The following is a 22,631-nucleotide window of genomic DNA, read 5'->3' on the forward strand; positions in this document are numbered from 1 at the left end:
TCGCTTTGGAGTGGGTTGTAGATTCTCATGTATTCTTGTTTTCTCTTTGATCTGCTCTGTAAGACAGTAAGAGGGTATCCTCGTCACCTTGTATCGATTTGGCTATTTGATTTATATATAAAATGGGGTGCAAGCCTTTTTGGGTATTGCTTGCACAACACAAGGTGCCCCAAAAAACACTATCATATTTCTTTTGATGGCATACTTGATGACACGAACATAACCAGCTTCAGCAGTGAGGAAGTCCTGGATGATATGTGTTTGGTCATAATTCGTTTGGCTATAGCATGTCTAGTGTTAAGCGCGTCGTGGATATGTCATTGTAGTATATATGTTTGTTGTCGCAGTTTATAGAAAAAGAGGGATGACAGTGATAGGAGTTGTTTGTGGACGTCGCAACTTGCAAGTTCTTTGTTCTAGTAGAATGTCACATGTTCTTTATGTTCTGATTTTCCTTTTTTTTCCCTTTATGTTCTGCTTTTCCTATTCCACAGCATACCGCGCAAACGCGGCACTCCCTTGGTGCTCGTCGGACAACCCTACAGTGGGTTTTTATTCTGTTTCTTTTCCTCCTACAGGTTTTCCCATCATTTTTCTTTCTTTTTTCATGTTTTCTTTTCTTCCTTTTTTCTATTTTAATTTTTACTCCCTCTGTAAACTAATATAAGAGAACCCTAAACCCTTTAGATCACTAAAGTTATAAACTCCATTATATTAGTTTACGGAGGGAGTACATATTATGTATCTTTTCTCTTAAAAAATATTTTTTATAAAATTTCACAAACGTCTTTGCAAAATCCATGAATATTTGTTCAAAACTATTTTAAAAAATCACAATCGTTTTCTATGGTTTTTGTGCATGGTTTTGAGGTTTTTATTTTTCTTTTCTTTATTTTTTACTTATTTTTTATTTCAATTTATCTTTTTTTTCTAGATATGAGTTTTTTGTTTTGTTACATTCTTTATTTTTATAGTTTTATACTATAAACATTTTTTAATATAAGATGAACATTTTTTAAATACACATTGTAGAATTATTTGTTATATAGTAAATTTCTTATACATAGTGAGCTTTTATTAATTTACGGTAAGCTTTTCATATATGATTAACCTTTTTTAAATGTACGGTGAACTTTTCATAATATATGATTTCTTTTTTAAAATACAGAATAAAATATTTTAAACCCATAATAAAACATTTCTTCAATCTATTTACTATTTTTCTAATCTCCCTCCATTCAAAAATATAAGATGTTCTAACTTTTCCTAAATCGAATGTATATAGGCATGTTTTAGTGTGTTTGTTGACCCATTTCAGTCCGTATGAAGCCCATATTACAATATTTATGAACGGCGAGAGTAGGTTTTCAATCCCACAGTTAGTTTTGTGAAAAAAAAACCCACATAAAAACGTACTTGACCCTGACGCCCTACTCATTTGCTTTTGCCATGGATCGTCACATGCTGACGGCCCATGCGCACAGGTCTCCATAAATTCGTGAGTGCTCTTATATGATGCTCATTGCGTTGTATATGGGGCGGTCAACGATCAGTGCACGTTAATGGGTCGGATGCCAATTCCATGTAGCGTCCTGTTTTCTTTGCGGGGAGTTCCTATGGTTTTGTTTGAGCAAATGTTTCTTTGGTTTTTATATCTCGTACAAAACATGACTTTTCAGAGATAAAATTTGAAAAATAATAATAGTTCAGAAAACATTTTTTTACACTACATGAACATTTCTAAAAATATGTGAATGTTTTAAAAATATGAATATTTTTTTTAAAATGTGAATATTCACATAAATATGCATGCACACTTTTGTAAAAATATGTTCAGCGTGTATTTCAAGATGATTATAATGTACTAAGAAAATGTCCACCATGTTTTAATGAATCTTGGTAGGCTGAAACCATGTTAATGGTGTACCAAAAGAGTCCAATGAGTTTAAAAAAACGTTCACCGTGTATTAGAAAATATTCACCAGGATTAAATAAATGTTCACCCTGTTGTAAAAATTGCTCAGCATGTATTGTCCATCATCTACTAAATATGTCCACGATGTTTTAAAAAGTATTCACCATATATTAAAATATGTTTTTTGTTCAAAAAAAATTAAACATGTTCACAGGGCTGAAAAAAATATTCACCTTGTATTAAAGTAATGTTCAGCGTGTATTAAATAAACGTTCACCAGCTTAAAAACTCATTCAATGTGTATTTTAAAATTATTCACCAGGCCTTAAGACATGTCCTCTGTGTTCTTTTTTCACAAATACTGATATAAAACACAAAGAAAATGTGTTTTTACTAATGAAAAAGGTAATAAAGGGGGGAAAGGAGCAAAAGAAAGAAGTAAGAAAACAAACAATGGAAACGGGAGAAGGAAAAAGGAAAATAGGATAAAATGAGTCTCCAGAATTGGTGCAAAGGAAATAATTCGGCGATAGAAGCACTGATGGGCCAGCAAAACTCGGTGCAAAACTACGCCAAACAACCATGCCACCATCGAAATTATACCAATCCTCAGCTAAATCACCATAATAAGAATTTACACTAATCCTCAAATAGTGGGTATCCCCTTTGAATCTAAAAATTATATAAACAACATGTCCAAGTCAATCAACCCCTCATACATATTGTCTCACAAATTACTCCAATTTTGCAATAGCACACGAAGAAACGAGACCATCATAAAAATTCACCAATATAAGCAATTAATTGTCTATACTACAATCCGAAACTTAATATTCATCATAAATATTCCCCGAGATCCGATCTGACATGGCCTTGGGCTCTTCGTTGCCAGCAAGGTTAAGTGTTTGGCTGTCTGGCGTGATGCCCGGATCCTGGCATGATGTGACGAGGTCAGATCCGAGGTGAGGCTTTCGTTGGCATCCTGGATCGGGTTTAATTCCAGAGCTCGAGCAGGTCTGACACCCAGTTTGTAAAGACGAGCTCGCCAAGGAATCCGCGGCGCATTCCAAGTTTCGGAATCTGATGCTCCGTCCTAGGCGAAATTCTCGACCTAACCGAGATGGCCGGTCGAGTTGAACAGGAAGGAGATGGTGGCAGAGACGAAGATCTGCCCTAGCAGGAAAGTCATGCCAGAGTCGACCTTGTCGTCGATCTGGTGCGCAATCAAACTATTGTGACTACTCAGAGGGGCCTACATTGACCAACAATGATGGAGTCAAAATCGAACAAAATCTCGAGCAGGGGGTCCTAAGTATGTAGCCTTGGTGCGATGGTAACAGGAGACATGGTGTTTACCTAGGTTCATGCTCTCTCAAAAAGATAATGCCCTACTCCTTCGTTGATTGTATTTTGTTTCGAGGGAGTATAGATTATAGGTTGATCTACCGCAAGATCCTTGTTGTGTGTCGTCTACAAGCCCTTCCCCTGGTTTATATAGGTACCGAGGGGTCTAGGTTACATATATGGCGGTTGCATCTAAGAAAACTATAGGGTAGAGGACTACTAAATCTTGGAATGGGTGTCAAGTCTTTGGATTCATTCCTCCCTTGCACCATATGTGTGAAGATGTGTGACCACCCCCGGTCCAAGACACCATAAATTACCGTAGTGATAACCTGCATGGGGAAACTACGATGCTGGTGTGTGTGGTAGAAGTTTGCCTAGGGTAGAACATATTCTGTACCGGATCCGTCCAGCGCAAACATCAAGAGTGACTCAAGTATCCAGTTAGTACTATGTCGTAGCATAAGTCGCGATAGACACGTATCAACGGGAATTTGAGAATGCTTTACTCCACTGTTATTTCCCAAGTGTTACTTGTTAGACTACTTTCATTTATTTTTATGCAATTAATTTACTCTTGCATGTTACTCAAAACTATAATTTATCTTCGCCCTCATTTTGCTTTGAGTCTACAATTACTTGCAGCTACAAGAGACAAAATCCATTTTTCGTGCTTCTTGTGGGATCGATACTCTTATTTCGAAAAAAACTAGAATTAAACCCTGTGCATTTGCAAGCCATCAGGGGAGAGGCAGGATGAGAGGCCCTGACTCGGTCTTGTCTCCTGGAGTTGTGCCTTGCCGGATCCAAATTTTTGACAAAGGTGCTGGTGTCCCTGATCTGGGAAAGGGCTTTTGGCTCCTATCCGAATGAAGCTAATGGGGATTCTGAGCACATCTCGATGGTGGTCTTGAAGGAGCTACGATGCCCTTGTTGGCCCGCCGGTCTCCTCCAAGGAACCCTCAAATCGGTTAGCCGAATGACGGTCATTTTCTATCCTCTCGGTGAACGTGCCAGATGGGAGGCAGCACTGTTCCATGTTGGAGTCCATGGTGGCCATCACGTTGATCTCGTGAGACCAAGCATTGGCGGACCTAGAGGGTGTGCCGGGTGTGCCGTGGCACACCCAGCATTTTGCAGATTTCTTTCACTACATGTCATTTTCTTCTGATTTTGTTGTTTTTACAGCACTAGAACTCAGTCACCTGAAGCTGTACACGTGCATGCAAACCTAGCAAACCATAGAAGTAGCTTGACTGAATTTTCTACTAGCAGCACTACGTGTGTGTCCAGCCAAGACTCCAGTATATACATGAGCCCGGTAGAAGCTAGCTAGACCAATTCCATCGATCAACTCGACGGAAACTCTAGCGGCAACTCGCGTAGATTGCAAACAGAAAAAGAAAAAAGAACTCTTCTATCTATCACGTTATTTTTTGAGACAACTTCGATCTACCACGTCATATTCTCAACGCTGACCCACAAATTTTCTCCTGCATCCGTTCACAGACAAAGAGGATTAGTAATATTATGTCCATTTTGTTGAGAACATGAGGTCAAAATAAAGAAGGCTGCAGCTGAAGGGCAAACCGAAGTTATTCTTGTGTATCTTTCATGTACGACTATTTGTATTGTAATTTCGCAAATTTGAAATTATTTTTCTAAAACATAATATTGCGAAACTTGATTGAGCTTTTTTTAATTGATTGAGCTATTTGTGTTATTCTTTTGCCATATATGATATGACACTTAGATTAGGCAGATTTTTTTAAAGTGTGCACACCCTTCATTTTTTTTCCTGGGTCCGCCACCGAGACCAAGTGGTCCGTCCCCGGCGTCGTCGATTATTGAATCCTTCAAGGAGCAGCTGTGAGGACCCGATCACTTGTTCTCTGTTAGCGGTCTTTTTTATAAGATTTAGTGGCTTCTGAAAAGTATCCTTTTGAGCTCGAGCTCATTTGAGCCCGGATGAACAGTAAATTCATAAAAATTCAAAAATGTTTAAAAAATCTGAATTTTTTGTGGTATACTTTGGCAAATGTTCTAAGTGTTTGCAAATTTTCATCATGAGATCACATTCGTGTAAGCCGTGAAAAAAAAACAAAATCAGTGTTCCAAAATGCTTTCGAAAGTAGCATTTTTAGAATATCGCTTTTTTTGTCACGCCTTCCTCGGATGTGATCTCATGATGTAAATTTGCAAGCAGTTAGAAAATTTGTCAAAGTTTATCACAAAAAAATTCAGATTTTTCTTTCCCGAATTTACTGTTCAAGTGGGCTCAAATGAGCCCGAGCTCAGATACTCCAGACTTGTTTGCTATTTTCAGTTTCTTTGAGGGTCCTGATTGTATGTGTACTACTGCTCTTCACGTTTATTAATGCAGTGCCAGGTCCTTTTTGGACCCTTTTCTTGTTAAAAAAAGGAGAACAAGTTGCCGCGCAACAGCGCCCGACATGTGCGTCAGCACGTCGGACCCAACGCCCTCTGCTCACTCGTACAACCCCGCATTGATAATTGGTAGCGGGGCCTACTCCCTTATTGCTCGCTCAGGCCATGTGACCTGACGTGTGTGGGCATGCAACCCCAATTATTAGGATCACTGTTAGTTTCCCTGAATGAAAAGGATCGCTGTTATTTATTTTTCTTATTATGCAAACTGTTTAGGTTCAGTCTGGTTTGATTTGGATGAAAGCGTTACAGCCTAAATTGATATCTCCCACAAGCCACATTTACGTGTTGCATGACTTGCATCGCACACCCATTCGTCAATTATTCTTCAACCTGTTGAAAAAATTAGCATGCGTCGACCTCCTTTTCCTAGCAATAGAGCTGATCATCACCCGTGGTCGGTGCTGCTGCCCCGCCCTGCCCAAGCCGCCACCCCCGGCAAGCCGCGATCACCGACCTCTTTTCTCCCACATCATCGACCCACCTGACGGCTCTACTGCCCAACCCACACGCAGACGCACACACCCGTCAACTCTTGTTGCACAAGAAGTGGAATCTTGTTGACGATACATAACCTTTTGAAACGGAATTAGCAAGAGGTTGAAGTGTAGTTTTTCTGCCCAGGATGATTAATAAAACCCTCCTACGGCGCCTGTCTAGCCGGCGCCTGGCACCGACGTTGCCGACATCTCTGTCGGTGAATATTAGATAGGGCAGTACGTAGTATATGTTTTGCATGCTTTGTATGGATTTAGGGGTTGAAATATAAGAGACTCGAATGCAGAGTGACTAATTTAAGGCGTGACCGGTCACTGTCCGAAGATGCACCCGGTCACTTACGCGGGCGTTTGATGGGCAGGATTTGCAAAGCCTGACTGTAGATGTCCTAAAAATGTCAGATTCTCAAAAGAAAAAAAAAAGACTAAAAATGCCATTTACTACAATGAGCGTCGAAAACAAAGACCGACGAGGCGACGACCTCAGACTCCGAGAGAGAGAGAGAGAGAGAGAGAGAGAGAAAATATCCAAAGACCTCACTCACTCACCAACGATCCCCAGCTGCCGCCGCCGGAGAAGACACACCTGCTCTGCCTCCTGCGGCTCCACGCGGATCTGCTGCACGCGCGGTGGTGACGCGGACCTGCCATTTCCTGCGGGCTGCGGCGGCGCGACAGAGGAGGAGCTGAGATCAGCTGTTGTGCGCGGAGGCGAGGAGGAGCTCAAATGCTGCTCCCGTAGGCGACGCCCCGGACTACGGGAGGAGGAGCCGAGCTGCTCCTCCGTCGCCGTCCGCGGCAAAGCTGCTGGGTGCATCTGCATCTGCAAGATTGAGCAGGGGTTCAGATCTGAGTGAACAGTGCATCCGTTCCGTCCATCTCAAAAGGTTTGTTTTTTCTTTCTTTCTTTCTTGTTCCTCCTTGAGTAATTGGAAAGTCTGCTAGCTGATTCTTGTAGGAAGTCTTGTAGCTATGCAGCTAACTGCTGAAAATCTGATTGCTGTATGCCATCAGAAGCCTTTTTGTTTGTCTCAATTCTTAAGCTATATGTTTACATGTGCAGATAATAAGATTAAAGAGTGAGGGTCAGTGTTCAGTAGATAATAAGATTAACACGTCAGGGTAAGTTTCCAACAGTTCAATAGTAAATGTATATTTCTTCAGTTGGTGAGGCAGTTCAAGGTTCAGCTGCTCTCTCTCCAGATCTGAATGAAACAGGGCATCCAGCCATCTCAAGGGTTAGTCTTGTAGTAGCTAATTAAGCTTCTTATTTGTTTTGTTTTTTTTACCTTTTTCTTGTCCCCCCTTCAGTAATTGGAAAGCAGATTATTGACTGCTAGCTGATTATTCTACTTGTTGTATTGTTATTGGTGCGCTTCCCGTTTGAAATTCTTAAGCTATATGCAGATGAGTAGACGGGCAATTCAGGGGAGCGTTAAGATTAAAGCGCGAGGGTCCGTATTCAGTAGATAAGGTTAAACCGTTAAATGCTAAAGCTGTCCAATTGTAAAATTTAACTGTAGATTAAACTGCTATATATTTCTTTGGTTGCTGAGGCAGTTCAAGATTAGTTTGCAATAAACTGCTATTAATTAAGCTTCCAGCTTGTTTCCATTGTCTCTCCTGCTACCACTTAAATTTCACCTCACTTTTACTATTGCAGCAACAGCCGTCAAGTGCAATGGCGATGGTGCTGGATGCATTTGCATCCTAGGTGGGACACATGCTCGCGCAGCTAGCAGCAGATGGTGTGAGGACGATGCTGGGCGTCTCCCGCGAGATCGACAAGATGGCCGACAAGCTCCGGGACCTCAAAAACTTCTTGGCTGATGCGGATAGGAGGAACATCACCGATGAGACCGTTCAAGAGTGGGTGGGACAGCTCAAGCGTGCCATGTATGAAGCTACCGACATCCTCGACCTCTGTCAGCTCAAGGCCATGGAGCGTGGATCATGTACTACTCTAGACGCAGGGTGTTTCAACCCCTTGCTCTTCTGCATGCGGAATCCCTCCCATGCTCATGAGATCGGCACCCGCATCAAAAAGCTCAACAAGAGGCTTGACTACATCAAGGAGCGAAGTGCTGCTTTCAACTTCGTCAATCTCGGATCCTACAAGGATCATAACAACAATGTCCATGGCTTTCGCCATGGTAATCCTAGCCAAGAGACGGTAGGGGACTTTGACCGGTCGGCTATCGTTGGAGACAAGATTGAAGAAGACACAAGAGCACTGGCGGCCCAAATCATGCAGACGGGAAAGGATGTCAACAATGGCATAATGGTGGTCGCTATCGTAGGTGTTGGTGGGATCGGCAAGACCACCCTCGCCTAGAAGGTCTTCAATGGCGAGGCAATCCAAGGTGAATTCAGCAAAAAGATATGGTTGAGCATCAACCAAAACTTCAGTGATGTTGATCTGCTGAGAAGGGCCATCATCGAAGCCGGAGGAGATGCCCAACCACCTGAAAGTGCAAAGACCAGCCTTCATGAGACCCTCAAGAACACATTGATTGACCACAAGACCTTTCTGGTAATGGATGATGTGTGGAACCATAGAGCATGGGATGACGTGCTGAAATTACCCTTAGTCAATGCTGCAGCTTCAGGCAGCCGAGTCCTCGTCACTACCAGAGATGAAGGTGTTGCCCGAGGGGTGAAAGCTATCTGGCCGTACCACCATGTCGACACATTAGCGGCTGAAGATGCCTGGTCATTGCTCAAGAAGCAGGTATGTTCTTAGTTAAATACTAATCTTTCAGTGAAATGAATAATCTATCTCCATCTACTTATTAACAGTACTATGTAATTAAGAGAAATGTTAGGATGCTCCCAAATTAATGAGCCATTAATTACATGTAATTTAGTGACTTCTTGGAGATATGGTACAACACTAATTGAGACACGTTCAAAGACACCTATATTTTGTTTAATCAAGCTTGAGAAATAATTAGAAATTTGGATAATTATATATGTATCATTTCTACCAGTGAAGAGACATGGGTCGTATATTCATGTAGTGAGTAACCTTTTGTGATATCCAGTCTAGTTTTCCAACATATGGGATGAAAATCTAAGTGCTCAGCTACTCAACAGTATAAATGAAAAGTTATTTTAAGACAGAAAAATAACAATTTCGGTGAACCCCTGCCAATACAACAAAAGAATATAACACGAAAATAACTAGAATAGAAGTTGGCAGTAATTTTACTAGAGAATGTTCCATCTTGCAGTTATTTTAAGACAGAAAAATAACAATTTCGGTGAACCCCTGCCAATACAACAGTATATTCTTCTTGCAGTATGTTCCATCTTGTAAAAAGAAAAGGAAAGAAAAATTGTTTTCTAGGCATAAAGTGTGTAAGTCACATGTGGAAGCCACTGCAGAAATCTTCGGTATGCAGAAATCTGTGGTATGATAAGTAAATAGATTAATCTGTGGTATGCAGAAATCTTTTTGGCATGTACTTCCTGTACTTTGAGTACTTATTACATAGTCAATCATACACTGATAAACTTGAGTGATCTAAAACATTTTATATTAGTTTACAAAGAAAGTAAAACTGAGTGCCTTAGAGGATCGGTCCCTTACTGTACGTTCACAGGTATGCTCAAGTGAGATAGATGAAGACCACATCAATACTCTAAAGGATATCGGACTGAAAATTATACAGAAATGTGGTTGTTTACCAATTGCTGTTAAAGTAATGGGAGGACTCTTGCGTGAAAGAGGGGGGCTACGTCGTGAGTGGCAGCAGGTTTTCGATGATTCTAAATGGTCAACAACTAAAATGCCCGCTGATCTCAACCAAACAGTATTCTTAAGCTATGAATATATGCCTTTTTAACTGAAGCAGTGCTTTTTATACTATTCTTTTCTTCCTAAAAGTAGAATTTTTGATATGGATCAAGTCGTGGCAATGTGGAAAGCGAAGGATTAATTCATGGAAACTCCAATGATTTAGAAGAATTGGGAATAAATTACTACAAGGAGTTGGTATCTAGGAACATGATAGAGCCAGATAAATTGTATGCTGAATTATGTGTTTGCAACATGCATGATGTTGTTCGCTCATTTGCTCAGTATATGACTAAAGATGAAGCACTCATAGCTCAAGACGGAGATAATGATATTCTTGGTAAACTTGGTTCACAAAAGTTTCTTCGGTTGTCCATAGAAACTAACCGATCACAATCAGGTGAACTTGATTGGAAATCTCTACACGCGCAGCAATCATTGAGAACATTGATCTCAACTGTCCAGATTAAGATGATGCCTGGTGATTCATTGGTTACCTTTTCTAGTTTGCGGACTCTGCATATAGAATCTGCATATATGGCTGTATTGGTTGAATCATTGTATCAACTCAAGCACCTGAGGTATCTTGCACTAGTAAATGCTGATATATCTGTACTTCCAGAGAACATTGGCAAGATGAAACTGTTGCAATTCCTTGTCCTTGTTGGATGTATAAAATTGGTGAATCTTCCTGATAGCATTGTGAAGCTTGGCCAGCTGAGGTTACTTTCACTTCCGGGAGCAAGTATGGTACCTAGAGGGTTCAGTGGTCTGACAAATATGAGGAGACTACATACATTTCGAGCCCACATGGATGGTGATTGGTGCAGTTTGGATGAGTTGGGGCCTCTTTCCCAACTCAGAGTTCTTGAATTAACTGAATTAGAGAATGTATCTGCTGCCTCATTTGCTGCTAATGCTAGGCTCAGTGAGAAGATGCATCTTATCAAGCTATTACTGGACTGCACCAGCAAACTTGGAGATGATGGGTTGGTCAAAGAGAAGGAAGGTGTCTCTGAGGAAGAGCAGCAACGAATTGAGAAGGTTCTCGATAAGCTCTGTCCTCCACATGGTGTAGAATTTCTTGCAGTCAATGGGTATTTTGGCCGGCAACTCCCGAGCTGGATGATGTCCACATCAATGGTGTCCCTCAAACACTTGAAGACTATATTTTTTCATGATCTGGCTTGTTGCACACAACTTCCCAATGGGTTGTGCCAGCTCCCCAATCTGCAATTTCTACAGGTCTCTCGTGCTCCATGCATCAAACATGTTGGGACTGGATTCGTGCAGGCAGCAGCAGCTTCATTTCCAAGGTTAAATGTATTGAAGTTGAACGGCATGGTGGAATGGGAGGAGTGGGAATGGGAGGAGCAAGTAAAAGCCATGCCCCGTTTGGAGGAGCTTGTGCTCTTTAATTGCAGACTAAGGCATATTCCTCCAGGCCTTGCCTCCAATGCAAGCTCTTTGAAAATATTACGTCTACTATATGTCAAGCAGCTCAGCTACATTGAGAGCTTTTCTTCTGTTGTTGAGCTTGTAGTGATTGGCTGCCCTGACCTGGAGAGGATCACCAATCTCCCAAATCTGCAGAAGCTTAACATCATTAGCTGCCCGAAGTTGAAGGTGCTGGAGTGTATCGCTTCACTCGAGAGGCTGCTCCTGGAGGATTACAACATGGAAAAACTCCCAGAATACATGCGAGACATAAAGCCAAGTCATCTGCAGTTATCCGGCAGGATATGGTTGCTCTCTGCGGTAGCCTCGGGACAATCTGGCACTGAGTGGGACAAGTTCAGCCAAGTGGATCATGTCAAGGCATATGCACGTGATGGAGCTAACCAAAGAAAATGGTACGTTTTGTACACGAGAGGAGACAACTGCAAGCTGGATTCCAATATTAATAGCTCTACCATATTTGAAGGTACAAAAAATCAAACATAGAAGCTGTGTTTTAATTTGTTTGAGCACTCTGATTCCACCAGTATATCCTGCTTTTCGTCCATATATACTGCATGATGAACGGATATTTTGTACCTTCCTAGTGCATGTTGCTAGGTGTTTGTCTTCTTACTTGTTCTTCTAGGTGTTTGTCTAGAGTATCTTGTAACCAGTTCTGTATTTTTCTTGCCATGCAGAGCCCTTATCATCTTGTATGATGGGCCCACAAGGATTCGAGTCTTTGTATAGAATGAGAAGAAGCACCTTCATTTATGTCTGCAGCTTGGTGAGGATCCCATATTTAGAATGAGAAGAAGCCCCACGGTGGGCGCCAACTGTCGTGGTTCTAAGTCTGACAGTAATGTAGGGGTGTGTGTATGGAGAGGCTAGATCTTAGCTATTGGGAAGTTGTAAGCACACAAGGTTTATGAGTTCAGGCCCTTCTCGGAGGAAGTAACAGCCCTACGTCTCGGTGCCCGGAGGCAGTCGATTGGATTATGTGTGTGTAGATAACAGGGATGCGAACCCTTCATACTGAGGAGGGGGTGGCTTATATAGAGTTCGCCGCCCCCCTCCTGCCCTCAGTAATACAGGGTTTAAGGTACATTTAAGGTTGGGCGTTACCGGTAACGCCTCTAATAAAGTGCTATAATGACCATAAAGACTACTAAATAGCCGACTGTTTGCCTGCGGAGTGACTTTAGGTCTTCTGGCAGTCGAGTGATAGCTTCTTGGTCGAGTGATAGCTTCTTGGTCGAGTGTCTTGAATCCGTCGAGTGGGATACCTTCAAGTCGATTGAAAGGTGACCTCTTCTAGGGACGTCCTTGGGTAGGGCTCTTTGGACAGGTCCGTGCCCTTACCCTAGGTACGTAGCTTCATCAGCCGGCTCAAGGGTCATCTTATTTTAACCCCCCGGGCCAGTGCTTCTCTAAGTGTTTGTCCAACTGAGCGATGTCCGAGGCTACCAGGGGCAACTCTGGGCTGGCTTACCCGACGTCTGGCTCATCTGAGTGTGCCCTGAGAAAGAGATATGTGCAGCTCCTATCGGGATTTGTCGGCACATTCAGGCGGTGTTGCTGGTTTAGTTTTACCCTGTCAAAATGTCTTGTTGTACCGGGATACCGAGTCTGATCGAAACGTCTCGGGTGGAGGTCTATTCCTTCGTTGACCGTGAGAGCTTGTCATGGGCTAAGTTGGGACACCCCTGTAGGGATTTGAACTTTCGAAAGCCGTGCCCACGGTTATGGGCAGATGGGAATTTGTTAACGTCCGGTTGTAGAAAACCTAAACTTGACCTTAATTAAAATGAATCAACAGCGTGTGTAACCGTGATGGTCTCTTTCCGGCGGAGTCCGGGAAGTGAACATGGTTGTTTGAGTTATGCTTGACGTAGGTTGTTATAGGATCACTTCTTGATCATACTTTTATCGACCGTGCTTTGCCTTCTCTTCTCGCTCTCTTTTGCGTATGTTAGCCACCATATATGCTAGTCGCGTGCTGCAGCTTCACCTCATACCTTTACCTTACCCATAAGCTTAAATAGTCTTGATCGCGAGGGTGCGAGATTGCTGAGTCCCTGTGGCTCACAGATACTTCCAAAACTAGCTTGCAGGTGCCGATGAGTTCGTGCAAATGACGCAACCAAGCTCAGGAGGAGCTCGATGAAGATCTTGTCCTTGATGTTGTTTCGTTCTAGTTGGTCAGTAGTGGAGCCCAGTTGGGGTCGATCGGGGACCTTTGTCGCATTTGGGGTTCTTCTTTTATTTTGGTTCCGTAGTCGGACCTTGAGTGTATTTGGATGATGTAATGCTTTATTCATGTAATTGTGTGAAGTGGCGACTGTAAGCCAACTATGTATCTTTCCCCTATTGTATTACATGGGTGTGTGTGAAGATTACCTCACTTGCGACATATGCCTTCAATGCGATTATGTCTCTAAGTCGTGCCTCGACACGTGGGAGCTATAGTCGCATCGAGGGTGTTACATCCCTTAAGGAGTTCAGGGCTCTTATTTATTATGCCACTACACATGATGAGTTTGAGGCGAGATGGGCAGCTTTTAGAGCTAAATGGGAGTCGGAGAAAACTGAAACATGGTTGCGTAGGATGTACCGGAAGAAAAGGCTATGGGCTGTGTCATATCTGACCGGTGGGTTCTTCCTTGGTATGCGGAGTAACCAGAGGAGCGAGAGTCTGAACTCTTGCCTTCATATGCATCTTGACTCTGGCATGACAATTGTTGATATGGTTGTGCATTATGAGAACTGCATTGTTCGGCTCCGTGAGAACGAGTCACACGACGACTGCCTGTCCACACAGACACTCCCTGTAGCAGTACTCGACGATTTCAAATGCATTGAAAAAGTCGCTGCCCGTGACTTCACCGCGGTGATCTTTTACCTCTTGCAGAAAGAAATGAAGAAGGCAGCGGATCTTGAGATCATAGATAGACTGAGTGGAGCCGTCAGTAGGAGATTCATAGTGGCATGGAAAAATAACAGGCAACTGAGATTCAAAGTGGACTATACACCTAGTAATTCAGAAGAAACAGTGAAGTGCAGTTGTGATAGTATGAAACGTAAAGGTCTTCCATGCAAGCATGTTCTTTATGTTTTAGCCAGGTTGAACGTGCAGGACTTACCTAGGTGCTTAGTGCTGCGAAGATTCAGCAAGAATGCTAGAGGTGGACTGCCCGTGAAACGCACTAGCGATCTCATCGCATGGGGATGGGCAGGTACTGAGGAGAGAACTAAGTACAGTGAGTTGACTATTTTGTCTGCGGAAGCAAATCATGCGGCATGTCATAAACCATTTCTATTTGATAAACTGAAGGCTGCTCTGGAGGATGTGATAACAAATAAGGATGTTCAGGAGGAAGATTACGTGAGACAGCATACAGTTGCACATGATGATGCTTTTGTGCCGAATCAAAATCATGTTTTTGTTGGTGATCCAGAAAAAATCAATACAAAAGGAGCACCGAAAGGGTAGAATAACAAAGGCCGTGGTAAGGAACCTGGCGTGACTACAAACGGTAGACCCAAAAGTTTTGATGAGAAACCTATACGTCTATGCGGTTTATGCAGAGGAAATGGTCATTTCAAAAACAATTGTCCTCAGAATCCAAAGTATGAGCACACCATTTCATTAACTTTATTTTCTTGTTTAGTTAATACTTTACAAATTTTTGACGTATATTACAATCTTTCTATGCAAGAACATGCCATGATGATCATAGCAAAGAAATGTTTGAATAAAAAGAACAACTTTTGATTACAGTTGATGATTTATTTGATTGTCTTAAAGAATAGTATTTATATATTTGTTTCGTTACATTGATACGGAAGACTTGTAATCACTGTTTACTTATGTCATATTTGTTGGCACTATACTCGTTGTTCTTAATATGATATGCGACATACAAATTTTACGTTATAATATGATATGCGTTATATAAATTTAACATGATATGTATTATATATATATTCGTATCAATATATAATTTTGTATATAAATCATGCATGTTTGGCGATCAGAGGCGCTGCACAGTCGCCGGTTGCTTTAACCTAAAAAAAATTTACGTTAACAGGCGCCCCACGGACGGCGATCCCGAGGCGCTGCACAGCCGCCGGTAGGCGCCGCGGGGGCGATCCCGAGGCTGACTCCGCCCTCGGGCGCAGAGGGGCACACGCGGGACGAGATAGAATCATCCTCGGTGCCAGCAACGGCCAACCCCGGAGCGACGCGCGCCGCGCGCCCGCTCGCAGATGACGCGGCCCACGTGCGCCATGTAGCGCCAAACGTGCGGTGCGGGCGGCACTCGCCTCTGAGATATCGTCGTCATATATCGTCGGAGTATTTTAAAACCACAAATCGTATATTCGCGAGAACACTCATTGAACATAAATTATAAATAAAATAGTAAAATAAGAAATGATAAAATATATTTTTAATAAATTTGCCAGCTAATATAAACTTGACATGCTAAAAATATTTGAAACTCACATAAAGAAATAAAGCATCCACACATAATTCTCAGTCATGAACAAATAATATTTCGACAATCACGTCGAATTGTCGTATGATACTTTTATTTTTGTTTCTTCTTCGCAAGTCGAATTACTTTGTTCTTCACTTCTGTAAGCTTATTTTCGGGGAACATAATAATTCCAGCTATCATTCTTTCTCTCAAACTATCAATAGATTCCTGAAAAGTAATAAAAATAATATTATTTTCATCACTTATATATGATATAATGTACTAATTTATCTTACTTAAAATGTACCCACCTGAGAAATAGGAGTAATAAATTTTTCTCCGTCCCAGTATTGAAAACAACGAAGAACGAACAGTCCACATGAGTTCCTATGTTAAAAAAACATAAGTGCAATTTTGAAAGCACGTTAAGTAAGATAGCATTTGACCAATTAATATATTTCAAAAGCACATGGTACATGTAACTCACCTATCTTCTTGTTGAGGCATGTCGTAGGGGACTATAGGCCATGCGGAGACATCCCGGAACGACATAATAGAACTGTCATTTGCATCTTCAATATCTCCTGCAAGTTGCTCTCTCTGACAAAAAAATATGAACACGTTGACTACATACGGTAAACAAATTATATGGTTAATTATACACACATGAATACGCAACTTACAAAATTTTCAACGAATATCCTGGTAGCTTTAGAGATATTTACTTCCCCCCTCAAAGAATCAAGAATTTGGAACTCTTTCTTTCTAGTGTGCAAAACAGATGTAATCCAATGGTTTTTATCCTTATTTAACGCAAAATAAGCCTATTTCATAACTTAAATATTGTTAGTAAGCTTGGCTTTCACATAAGATACTAATGAAAATACAATTCTGCAATACAAACGGTAACTTCGGTTTTGCAAAATATTCTGTCATGCATCTGTTGAGAGGTTCATTTGCATGTGCTAAACCTTCTGGATTGTCTACTGATTTCCATCGTCTTACTGACTTTGACCGAGCGTTCAATAACCAGGAAGATCTATATGTGGGTACAATATACCTGTCTTTGACGAGACTTGAATCCGATATGTACGTCGCATAAGCGTCAATTACCTGAAATAAATGAGTAAATTTAAGATGGATGCAACATACTTAACGCATGACAATAAAAATACATACATCACCGGATATCCATGCATGGTTAAGTATCTGACAAACTCTGTCCGCAGAAAGTCCTTCATCTTTACCGTTGTTGAATATTTCATGATTCTTATATTTTGGTGAGTGCTCGTACGCTTTCACGTACTGCACAGCGGCACGCACCATATCATCCACAGAATGATCAAATTGAGGGGTTGTTTCATTAAACAGTTCTACAACACAAGTCAATAAAGTTAAAGTACAAATTTATACTACACAATTTCCAATAATATATTCATAGCATGTTTAACTTACTCGTTTTCGCGGTACGTTTCGCACGTTTTCTCGGAGTCTTTTTAACATAAGGAGATTTCGTGTACTTTGACCCACACCGCTTTCGCTTCGCTGGAATCACCACCTTCTTCTCTTCTACCTCGCTATTACCATCTGACAAGGCCTGTGACACTTCTTGCTCATTTTGAGGGACTTGCCATCTTGCAGCTTCTATTTCATCGGTTTTTAGAGATGATGCTTCTTTTTTTTCTGACTGCTCTGGGACCTCTATAGGATCCTCCTTCTCATCTTTAAAGCTACTCAAGTGACCAGTACTGAATTTGAACGAATTCCCTTCTTCAGAATCCAAATCATAATGCCCACTGCCATTTTGGCCATTAGGTGCGTGTTTGTCATCATACTGAAATTCTTTTTGAGGATACTTGTTTTCATACCTGGACTCACTATTCTGTCCATACATATTTTCTTCCTCCTCTGCCATTGTGCCCGGTTTGTACCGTACACCTGTTTTATTCATTTTCTCTAACACTCTCTACAAAAGTAAGCTCATTCACATGTTATATCTTTTTATTAATTTATCGAGTTTAATAAAGTGCATAGCAGAGTTGTTACATTTTTACCTGTGCGCATAACTCCGGCATACGAAACAATTCCTTACAAATTTCCTTCATATCATTCATAACCGGGTCCATAAAAGGCATTAGATTAGCAGGGACCTCGGACACGTTGTCCACTTTTTTCTTTCCCGTAACGGGTGACTTTCGGCTACTATGTTTCTTACTGCTTTCAGCTTGTTCATCTGCAAGTTTTTTCATTCTATACTCCTTCGTAATGCAGTCATCAATTTGCAAAGTGAGTATGCAACGACAACATGAGTACATAACATTCTCAATGCAAAATCAATGTACAAGTAAATAAGCATTATAATATTACCAATCCATGGCCACGACCATTTTCCAAGTCGTACTTGTCTCGTTTCTCCGCTTTAGATTCAGTCCAATTTTTCATTAGGGGAACTTGCAACAAGAACGGGTCATTTTTCGGGCCGGTGGTTGGCTGCACCTTCTCCCAATATAAGTATTACAAAACAAAAGACAAAATAAGTTACGAACACATAAATTAAAGGAATATGAAATAGCATTAATTAATAGCATACCTGGAGTAGGGCTAGGTTGCCACATGGCCATTGCCTCACACGACCGTCCTGCTTGAGTTTACCAATCTCCGTCAAACAAGTTTGCAAAGTGAACACATTAAAATTCAACGTGCTTATCCGCTTCACGTCATGCACCAACGCGTAGTATTCCTTTCGTATGGAGACAGCCGACATGGGTGCAATAATGGTCCCAAGCAAAACAAGAACAGCCATCCAAAGAAATTCATCGTTGGCGGATTTATTCCTCACAATTTTTTGAATCAAGTCATCTATCATTATCTGACCATTTTTTTGTGAACGTATTGAATAGGAATTTTCTTTATTAACTCTTTTCCTTCCGTCGCAAGAATGCCAAAAACATCCTCACCTTCATTCTTAAACCCAAATATTGAAAACACATCGTCCGGTCTAAGTGAAATTAGGCCTTTGCTGCCACTACTTTCTTGTATCATGAATTTTTTGCTGTTTGGGTTATAACCTAACAACATAAAGTGCAGCAAAAAATCTCTCATTTGTACTGACGGAATGATCAATATCTCTTCCAAGCCTGTTTCGTATAACCTAAATCGCTGAGCGGTGGTAAATCTTTCAACGAGACTTATCCACTTCTCTATGGAACATGGAATCACACCATCGATATCCATACTGCTTGTTAATATTTTCCTATTAATACATATGATTACGCAATAGCATCGACAGAAATTGTTCGAGGTGGGAAACGTGACCTTAATCCGGGCGACAGCCGCCGAACAACGGCTGTGGCGGAGCCGAAAGCAGACTGCCCAGCGTCGACGATCTGCGCCTGCAGGCGTGGGGCAGTCTGTGCCAACGAGCGCCGTTAACTATGGACGACGATGGACGGCGCTGCACGTGCGGTGAGATCGTTGCGCGCCTGAGGGCGATCGTGGTAGGGCGATCGTGGTGGGGGCGACTGGGGCACGGGGCGGCGTACGGGGGGGGGGGGGGCGAATGGTGTGGATAGGGTTCCGCCGTGCGTGGCGGTATACGGCGCTGTAAAAGTAAAAAAAATTCGTTTGCCCTATGGGCCCAGGCCCGATACCGCCGAACCTATAGCGCCCAACCTATAGCGACGTCGGCCACCGCCGAACATGCTAATGTTTAGTCCCACATTGCTTCTCATCGTGCTAATTCACCTGTTTAAATATCGTAGTCTGCTTGCAATGTCAAGTCCTCTAGTGTGGCGGTATCATTTAAGGAGGTTAACGTAAATTATGCTCTGGCACTCCATAATCATGGAGTGTCACAGCAATAATGTACTTTAATCTTCTTAAGTGAGTCCGTCCGCAATATGGGACTTTTTATTATTTTTTTGTTTATTTTGTATTATTTTTTCCACACGCCGCAATTTTTTTTGACACGCTACAATGTGGCACACAAGCACGCCTGCAAAATTTGGGTGTGTTTCGACACTCGATGCATTTACTACGATTTTTTTCGTGAAAATACCCAGAAAACGTCTCCCGACGTGATGCTACTTCCGTTCGTACTCCGATACCGTCGTAATCTGACATGCGAGACCGTGGGGGTCACTCACACGCGCATGCAAAAGTTGGGTGCGTTTCGTCCATGTTGACATGTACTCACAGTACAAACCTGAGGTGTCGGTCTGGGGTGTGACATGCATTCAGTATGTGTTCTCTTTCGCAAAGCCATGAAACGTCGGGGTTTTTTTGATGCGCTACAGTGTGGCACGCAAGCATGCCTGCAAAATTTGGGTGTGTTTCGACACTCGATGCATTTACTATGATTTTCTCCGTGAAAATACCCAGAAAACGTCTCCCGACATGACGCGACTTCCGTTCGTACTCCGATTCCGTCGTAATCTGACGTGCGAGACCGTGGGGGTCACTCACACGCACATGCAAAAGTTGGGTGCGTTTCGTCCATGTTGACATGTACTCACAGTACAAACCTGAGGTGTCTGTTTGGGGTGTGACATGCATTCAGTATGTGTTCTCTTTCGCAAAGCCATGAAACGTCGGGATTTTTTTTGACGCGCTACAGTGTGGCACGCAAGTACGCCCGCAAAATTTGGGTGTGTTTCGACACTCGATGCATTTACTACGATTTTCTCCGTGAAAATACCTAGAAAACGTCTCCCAACATGACGCGACTTCCGTTCATACTCCGATTCCGTCGTAATCTGACGTGCGAGACCGTGGGGGTCACTCACACGCGCATGCAAAAGTTGGTTGCGTTTCGTCCATGTTGACATGTACTCACAATACAAACCTAAGGTGTCGGTCTGGGGTGTGACATGCATTCAGTATGTATTCTCTTTCGCAAAGCCATGAAACGTCGGAATTTTTTTTTGACACGCTACAGTGTGGCACGCAAGCACGCCTGCAAAATTTGGGTGTGTTTCGACACTCGATGCATCTACTACGATTTTCTCCGTGAAAGTACACAGAAAACGTCTCCCGACGTGACGCGACTTCCGTTCGTACTTTGATTCCGTCGTAACCTGACGTGCGAGACCGCGGGGGTCACTCACACGCGCATGCAAAAGTTGGGTGCGTTTCGTCCATGTTGACATGTACTCACAGTACAAACCTGAGGTGTCGGTCTGGGGTGTGACATGCATTCAGTATGTGTTTTCTTTCGCAAAGCCATGAAACATCGAGATTTTTTTTGACGCGCTACAGTGTGGCACGCAAGCACGCCTGCAAAATTTAGGTGTGTTTCGACACTCGATGCATTTACTACGATTTTCTCCATGAAAATACCCAAAAAACGTCTCCCGACGTGACGCGACTTCCGTTCGTACTCCGATTCCTTCGTAATCTGACGTGCGAGACCGTGGGGGTCACTCACACGCGCATGCAAAAGTTGGGTGCGTTTCGTCCATGTTGACATGTACTCACAGTACAAACCTGAGGTGTCGGTTTGGGGTGTGACATGCATTCAGTATGTGTTCTCTTTCGCAAAGCTATGAAACGTCGGGATTTTTTTTGACGCGCTACAGTGTGGCACGCAAGCACGCCTGCAAAATTTGGGTGTGTTTCGACACTCGATGCATTTACTATGATTTTTTTCGTGAAAATACCCAGAAAATGTCTCCCGACGTGACGCGACTTCCGTTCGTATTCCGATTCCGTCGTAATCTGACGTGCGAGACCTGGGGGTCACTTACACGCGCATGCAAAAGTTGGGTGCGTTTCTTCCATGTTGACATGTACTCACAGTACAAACCTGAGGTGTCTGTTTGGGGTGTGACATGGATTCAGTATGTGTTCTCTTTCGCAAAGCCATGAAACGTCGGGATTTTTTTGACGCGCTACAGTGTGGCACGCAAGCACGCCTGCAAAATTTGGGTGTGTTTCGACACTCGATGCATTTACTACGATTTTCTCGGTGAAAATACCCAAAAAACGTCTCCCGACGTGACGCGACTTCCGTTCGTACTCCGATTCCGTAGTAACCAGAAAGTCATAATCAATTATTTTCAAAAAATTGATTATTAGTACTTATAATTTATAATAAACAACTTATTATTCTTACTTATAAAGTAAATAATAAAATTGAGGTGCCATTTTCTATATTAACTAGTTTCAAATTAAGTAGTTTTTTAATGTAATTACATACTAAATTCCACATTAAGTATTGTTCTTAACATAACTACTTAATAAATTTCATATCAAGTACTTATTTTATGTATGAGTATTTTCCAAATTATTATTAATTATAAATTATAACAAATAAAACTTTACTATTATGAAAACAACTGTAGCCATTAATGCAAAACAAACAACAAATAAATAATGAACATTAAATAAATTATAAAACATTTATAACAAATAAAAATGAACATTTTTAAACAATAAATAAATAAAACAAATAATCCCACATGGCCCGCCGAAAGACGCCGTGCGATGGCCGGTCCAGTGACTGTGGGCGACGGCGCGCGTGGACCGGCCCAGAGTGTGCGCCCGGTGCGGGGGCAGGGTCGGCGGAGAGGACTAAAGTTTAGTCCCACCTCGCCCGCCGAACCACGCCGCGATCGCCTTATATGCCCAGCTCGCACCGCCCTTTCAGAACTCCTCTGATCCCCGCCCCGTCCCGCCGCTGCCCCGTTGGCCTGTGCTGGCCGCCATTG

At 42.2% G+C, this 22,631-nt stretch overlaps 1 pseudogene; it reads left to right on the top strand.

Annotated features, from left to right (window-relative positions):
* Nucleotides 1-6,691: 6,691 nt before the first annotated feature.
* On the top strand, nt 6,692-12,477 carry LOC123149937 (putative disease resistance RPP13-like protein 1; annotated as a pseudogene).
* The last annotated feature ends 10,154 nt before the right edge of the window (nt 12,478-22,631 follow it).

This window comes from Triticum aestivum, chromosome 7A (genome assembly GCF_018294505.1).
Source record: "Triticum aestivum cultivar Chinese Spring chromosome 7A, IWGSC CS RefSeq v2.1, whole genome shotgun sequence".
Lineage (NCBI taxonomy): Eukaryota > Viridiplantae > Streptophyta > Magnoliopsida > Poales > Poaceae > Triticum > Triticum aestivum.